This window comes from Heterocephalus glaber, unplaced genomic scaffold (genome assembly GCF_053883595.1).
Source record: "Heterocephalus glaber isolate CG9 unplaced genomic scaffold, H.glaber_assembly_v1.0 deba00001460, whole genome shotgun sequence".
Classification (NCBI taxonomy): Eukaryota; Metazoa; Chordata; class Mammalia; order Rodentia; family Bathyergidae; genus Heterocephalus; species Heterocephalus glaber.
In genome coordinates this window covers 1,608,665-1,616,118 of record NW_028258307.1, presented here as the reverse complement: position 1 = coordinate 1,616,118, position 7,454 = coordinate 1,608,665, and the positions used below count along the sequence as shown (strand labels likewise).

At 40.2% G+C, this 7,454-nt stretch overlaps 1 protein-coding gene across 2 annotated transcripts in view; it reads left to right on the top strand.

Annotated features, from left to right (window-relative positions):
* The window catches only part of Prss55 (serine protease 55), a 98,195-nt gene that overhangs the window by 49,420 nt on the left and 41,321 nt on the right, over window positions 1-7,454 (top strand). The window contains exon 2 of one of the 2 annotated variants that reach the window (XM_021261352.2): window positions 212-439. The exons of the other annotated variant lie outside the window; for it this stretch is intronic. The gene's annotated coding sequence lies outside the window, so the exon portion shown is untranslated. The remainder of the gene's footprint in view (window positions 1-211; window positions 440-7,454) is intronic. 2 annotated transcript variants of the gene reach the window in all.

The following is a 7,454-nucleotide window of genomic DNA, read 5'->3' as shown; positions in this document are numbered from 1 at the left end:
TCATAAGGCCCTCTCTAGTTTACATAAGCTTGTTTTAGTCCTGAGTTAAGCCTGGGTTAATCCTGGAGTGGTCTGAGTTCTGGCCATTTTTCAGTATAAAAATTCCTAGACAAGAAGTCCCCTTGGCAACCCAGTTGCAGGTCCCCTCCTGACTACTGGGACCTATTCTTCTCTTCTTAGTAAACATTCCTCCTGTTTCCTTTGTTCTCAGATTCATTCTTTGACTTCATGAGACCCAGATCATGCTGTTGCAAAAGCACATGGTGGGGCAGCCTCCTTAGATGGACCTGGGTTTCAGTGCCATCACCATGCTTGGTAACCAGTGAGGTTGGCCTGGCTCCTTAACATATCTGAGACCATTTAGTCCTCCATGAAACACAAGAAGAGCTCACTTGATCTAGTTCACAGGACTGTTCTGCAGCTTCAAGGTAACAGCAATGTACGTAACCTTATATAAATAGAATTAATCCATATTCCATTGTTGTAGAATTCAGAGACAGGAGAGACCAAATGGGAGTCAGGAGGATTTACTTAAAGTGTATATGCCAGCTCAGTGGACTCTTGTCTAAAATGGCTGAGCATTAAACAAAGAAAAGTTCCAGCTTTTATAAATTTTGTCAAAGGGGGTGGTTTTTCTAGTGACATAACAAGAGCTACCAGAACAGGACAAGGGCAGACAGTTTTGTAACTTTGCCCTGAAAGAACACAGTGTCTTATTACTCATATGAGAATAGAATGTCATAAACTTTATTTACAGAAGATATTTGTTAATTTTATCTGCACCAGAACAAGGAGTTACAGCTACAGGGGGTGGGGGACTGCCCAAGACTGGGAAAGACTTGTTTTCTTTAAGTCCTGCTTCATTCGCCCCTTTGATGTTCTTTATAACAAGTTTTATTAGAGAGCATCATCATTATTATTATCAACTTTTGTTATAAGGGGGTGCGCAGTACAACCTACTGAGCAGAGGTTGGTATTTGCTTAAGGCCATCAGTCGAGTGGTGGTGTGCTTGTTTATCAGGGTCTCTATGACTGAATGTTTTTGACAAGTAGGGATAAAAGGCAAGGGAGAATTATAACAAAGAGGATAAGAAACTTTTGTTGTCATTGTGACTCTATGTTGATCCTCAAGCTTTGGCCACAGGTGGACTGGTCAGCTTCAGGAGTGACCAGAGCAGGGCTGTTATCTCTAGTGGTGGCCGGATCTTGGAGCAAGATCAGCTGGTTTTGGTGGTCTGGATCTTGTTGGCTAGTGTACTTGTCATGAGTGGTTGGCTTTAGCCAACTGTGGTAGATCTAAGACACACTTCCTGTAATTTTTTTAATATCTTTTTTTGGGGGGGGATACCAGGGATCGAACTTGGGACCTTGTACTTGCACAACAGGTGCCAGAAGTACTGAGCTAAATCCCTGGCCCCAGTTCCTGTAATTTTAACAGCAGTGAAGGTAGACAGGATTACAGTATGAGGCCCATCCCATATGGGCCCTAGAGTTGTTGGATTTTTTTTTTTGACCCAAACAAAGTCCCCAGGTTTGAATGGGTGTACTCAGTCTGTTAAGCTTATGGGCATTTTTTTCTTGTACCCAGCTATGGACATCTTGCAGGGCTATTCCCAAAGCCTGTACTTGTTTTTTTAGGGATGATTTTTCTAGTTTATAAAGATTACCCTTAATTTGACCAATGGTTGGAGGTGGTTGGCTGAACAAAATTTTATAATGGGAATACCCAGTTTGTTTGGTGGGGATGTACTGGACTTGGAGGGGGACCATGGCAGGACTTGATTTCATCTCAAGTGGGGTTTTTTGACAATATTTTTTCAGTAACTGTTTGAGTGTCAGGGCTTATGTATTCTATTTTTCCTGAGCTGTGTGGCCAGTAAGCTGTGTGAAGCTTTTATTTTATCTTTAACATTTGTGTGGGCTCCTGGACTATCTCAGCTATGAATGCTGGTCCATGGTGTAACTCTCAAGTTTCAAAGGCAGTCTAAATCTTGGCATGATGTCTTTTAACAGTAACTTGGTCACCTCTCATCTCTTTTATGTTTGGGTGGGGAAGGCTTTAATTTATTTTGAGAAGTTGCCAGCAAGCACCAATATATATTAATAGCCACTGGCTTGAGGCAATTTAGTAAAGTCCATAAGTAGGTTTTTAAATGGGGCAGCTCTCATTTCCAGAATACTTGGGGGCTGGGTAGGCTTTTGCCTTGGGTTGTTTTGGGCACAGGTTAGATGTTTGCTCACAAACAGCCCGAGTAATGGCAGTGAGCTGTAACACATAGAAATGGTGGCCTAGTAATGTTTCCAATGTTGTCTTTTCTATATGAGACCCCTAATGGAATTGTTTTTATAAACTTAGGGCCCAGCACTTCAGGGATGGCTAGCCTCCCATTAGCAAACTTTTGTCACTTTTTATAAACTTTCTAGATTGGGGGGCAAGTCAAGCTCTTTTATCTGAGGAGTAGATTAGGATCTCTGGGAGAAGAGGCTCTGAGACAAGGGGCACAGCCAAGGACCCTCCTTTGGGTTGAGAGGCTGCCATAGCAGCCCACTTTGTTTTTCTGTCTGTTTTTTGGTTTTTTCCTAGCTTTTAATGTCTCAGTTTATTGATGTCTTCTGCAGTGTACAATAGCCACCTTCTTTGGTGCCCATATTGTATCTTAGTACTTTGTATTTTTTTTTCTAGCAGTTAAGAGTCCTCATATATATATGGCCCCATGCACATGTAATGTTGCAAAGGCATATTTGGAAACTGTGTAGATGTTAGCTTTTTGTCCTTTGTTTTTTGTCTTTTGGGATGAGGTTTTGTTGAGCAGAGGATGGGCCTCTAATGCAGAATCCAATGTCATCATCACATATCTTGTCCACTGAGCCCCTTCTAGGAACATTTGAGTCTTCAAGAGGGCAATCTGTGAGATCTCTCCAGCTTGAGAATACTTTGTGATTTTTAGCAATTTGTGAAGGGGAACTCCAGGCTCAACTGGGAGCAAAGTAGCTGGATTAAGAATGTTCATAGTCTGGACAATGTTATGAAAGACTATAACAAAACCATCTAGAAACACAAACATAAACAAAATCAAGCAGAAAATATGAGTGTGGATGGAGTGGAATGAGGCAGAATTTTGAATAAGGTCATCAGGGAAGGCCTAATTGAACAAGGAATCTTACTTCTCTGCCATCTGTGTCTGATGGTGATCCAAGACTTGAAGACTAAGTGAACTCAAGAGACTGGACCTTCTCCCATCCTTTCCTGTTTATAGGAATTGAAGGGAAAATTGCACCATGTATTGAATGATCTCTTTTGCAAATGTTAGCACTCACTGAAATCTCATCTGTCAAAAATACATGTTGCTCAAATTAAAAGACCTGATGAAAAATCAGGCAAGTGAAATGAACAGACATTTCTCAGAAGAAATACAAATGGCCAACAAATATGTGAAGAAATGTTCAACATCCTTGGCTATCAGAGAAATGTAAATTAAAACTTAGATTCCATCTTACTTCAGAAAGAAAGGCCATCATCAAGAAATTAAATAATAACAAATGTTGGCATGGTGGCAGGGAGAAAGGAAGTCTTTTACATTGTTGGTGTGAAAGTAAACTAGTACAACCACTATGAAAATCAGTATGGAGATCCCTCAAAAAAAGAAATTAGAAATTTCATTTGACCCAGATATTCCCATTATAGGTATGTTCCTAAAAGAGTTAAAGGTATCACACTACAGTGATATATCCATACCCATGTTTACAGCAGCACAACTCATAATAGATAAGTCTTGGAAGCAGTCTATATATCCAAAAGTAGATGAATGCATTTTAAAAATGGCGTTTACACACAATAGCATATGCTTTAATTCTCTGCCTTAAAGAAGAATAAATGTGAGTCATTTATAGGAAAATGGATGCAACTGGAGACCATAATGTTAAGTGAAAGAGTCGGAAACACAAACTTAAATATCACATGGTTTCTCTTCTATGAGAAACCCAAAAGATGAATGAAAAGCAAAATAGAAGACAAATAATAGGAAGCAGGGAGATAGATCTTTTTTAAATGGGAAGGGGATCAAGAGATGATGGGCGAAGGGGTGAGAGAAGGGAAAAGAAGACAAAAAAAGAATTAAGATGTGTTATGTGTATGTTTCAACTTCCCACAAAAATGTAATCATTATGTACTGCAAACATGGACTAATAAAAGAAATACAATGTCAATAGTAAAAAAGAAAAAAAGAAGAATGTTCATAGTCTGTAAGGCTATGCAGGAATTTTTACATAGGAGCCCTTAATATTGAATCATTTTGGGGTTTGATAACCAACTGTCCTCTCTGATATATCAAGGTAATGTCTGAATGTGGATGGTCAGTTGCTGTCTCAGAGTCAGTTTGTCAGCTTCCAGTGTCAACAGGGCAGTGGCAGCAAGCACTTTAAAGTATAGAGGCCACCCAGGGCCACAGAGTCTATTTGTTTTGACAAGTATGCCACCAGGCAGTGCCAGGACCCTATAACTACATCAGGACCCCCCCATGAGCATTTCGTTTCATTCCTAGATGTACAGGAAGAAAGGCTTGGTTATGTCTGTCAGCCCCAGGGCTGGAGACTGGGTTTAAGGCTTTTTTATTTGTTTGAATGTCCTCTCCTTTTTGGCTTCCCAGAGGGACTCCTTTTACCCGCTTTGGTAGCTTTATACAAGGGCTTAGCCATGAGTGAAAAGTTAGGGATCTAGATGTGGCAGAAATCTGCCACTGCCAGAAACTGTCTTATCTGGTATCTGGTAGTTGGGGTTGTTTTTGTTCAGTGCCCAGTTTGCATTCCCCTTTCGTTACTATAAAACCCAGATACTGGGCCATTTGTTGGCAAATTTGAGATTTCTTTTTAGACACCTTATATTTGGCCTAGAAGAGTAGGTGACAGTCATCCTTGGTCCCTTGGAAACAGTCCTCAAGAGAGGGAGCTGCAAAGAGAAGATCATGTACATATTGTAATAAAACATAGTCAGTTTCTTGTATGAGGAAGACCTTGAGATCAATGGCTAGTGTCTTCCCAAAGATTATAGGGGAGTCTTTACTCCCCATAGGAACCCTAGTCTAAGTGAGCTGTTTTTTTAATGCCGGTAACTGGGTCCTCCCATTGAAATGTAAAAATGGGTTGACTGATTGGTGCCAAGTGGAAACAGAAAAGCGTGTCTTTTAAGTCCAGGCAAGTGAACCAGGCAACACTTTCAGGCATGAGTCCCTTTAGTGTACATGGCTTTGGCATTGTACCATGTATGGTTTCAGTAGCCTGATATACCAGCAAAAGTGAGGTGTTCCAAGAAGACTGACATTTGATCTGGATTCTATTTTTATAAGCCTCTTTAAATGTCCCTGGATGCATTGTATAGCTTCTTGGGGGAGGAGGTTTTGGCAAATTCATACGGGAGTTTCCCCCAGTCTTAGTTCTATCACCACTGGAGCTTGATTTACAGCTAGTCTGGGTGGGTTATCTTCAGCCCATATTCTAGGAACTCTCTGTGTCAACCTATGCAGTTATTCACTCCCAGTTGAGGTGGTTTATCAGAGTACAGTCTCTATTCTTCACATTGTCTGACAGCAAGGGTTAATATTATAGCCTCTGGATGGGTCAGATTTAAAATCATTTTTTTCTTGTGGCCTAAAGGCAATTTGGGCATATAACTTATGAAGCAAATGTCTTTCTACCAAGGGAATTGGGCAGTTTGGAAGGTATAGGAACTCATATCAGATCTCTTTTCCCCCTATAATACACCTCTTAGGCCAGAAAAATGGCCTTTTCTCTGGAACTCCATTAGCCCCAAGAATAATCACATAGTTTTTGTCCAATGGTCTAATGGGCTGTGTCACCATGGAATGTTCAGCTCCACTATCATAAAATCTATCAATTGGCACCCCAAGTCATCATGACCATAGGCTCCTGGGGGCTCAAAGAGGTGGAGTCTGGTCTGGGCTAGTCCTTGTGACCTTCAGCTCTGGCAAGCCCAATTAGATCCATGCCTTGCTCCCTGTGGTAATGGGCTCTTGTGGAGGGGTCTCCTGTCTTGTATTCTCTCTCATCTTTTTTATTTTTTTCTGGACATTTATCTTTCTAATGACCAGACTTTCTACATGACACACACTGATTCTAATCTAGTTTCTGACAGTACCAAGGTTTTTGATCTTTGCCTGGTAATTGTATGTTTGTTCGTTTGTTTTCACATCCTCATCCCTTTATGTCTCCTGCCTTTTCCCCCAAACGTGCTGCTGCTAGAGGTTTGTCTTATCCTTAAGCCTGTGGTCAGCATCCCGTTTTGCAGCCTGATCATGATCAACATATACCTTACTGCCCACTTCTATGAGCAGGGTAGCATTTATGCCAGCAAAGCCCTGTAGCTTTTATAATTTCTGCCTGATGTTGCCCTGTGCCTGTCCCACAAAAGCCACATCTACCATGTGCTAATTTTCAGTTGCCTCTGGGTTAAAGGGAGTGAGGAACCTGGTCGTTCTCCACCCCCAGTTATCATCCTATGCCAATTCTTTCCCCCTAGCTGGCCACTCTATATCAAAGGAGGGTCAATTTATTTCATAAAGGTCGTTAACCTCTAGGGGGTCAGCTTTACTCCATAGCCCCCCATATAGTCTTTTTTAAAGTTCTTTAATATACATCCTAATGGGGTGGGTTTTAATGCTTTTTTCTCCATATGCAAATTATTTTCTCAAGAACTTTTGTTTTAGGAATAACTTGAGCTCTGTCAAATTAACAAGCAGCCATATATATTTTTGAGTCTTTTGAGTGACAAAGAACTTTTGGAAGGAACAGCATTGCCTTTCATCAAACCAACAAGCAAACACACATATTTTCTTTGATAAATTACTTCTGCATGCTTTCTCTCGACATTTGTAAGTTTTTTGGTCATGTCATTATCTCCCTTTTTAACAAGAAAAAATTTTATCATATGAAACCTTTTTATATCAAAAGTATATTTTTTGTACTTACAGCCTTTTTTTTTTTTTTTTTGGTACCGGGGATTGAACTCGGGTCATTGCACTTGTGCAGCAGGCGGCAAAACCACTGAGCTAAATCCCCAGCCCACTTACAGCCTTTTTAATCTTTTTCTCCCTCTCATTTATTATAAACTTTTTACAACAAGCTTGGCTGCAGTCACTTGGATTTTTAAAGTGTCCTTTTTTCTTTTTTCACTCTGTTCTCAGATTGTTGCATTTTAAATTTGACTGGCTGCCAACATACCTCGAAGTAACCTTAACTTAGTGTTCTTATCAATGGAACAGAGAGGAAAACAAGTTAACCTTATAATTCAAAAATTTGCAAAGTACAAAAAATGCTTTACACACACAAATTAAACAAAAACATCAATTCAAATTGGAAACCAAAGGTACGTTTATTAATTAGCTAAACTTTGTAATTTGATTCCTCCTGTAAAACCTCTTTATTCCCAATAGGATGCAGTC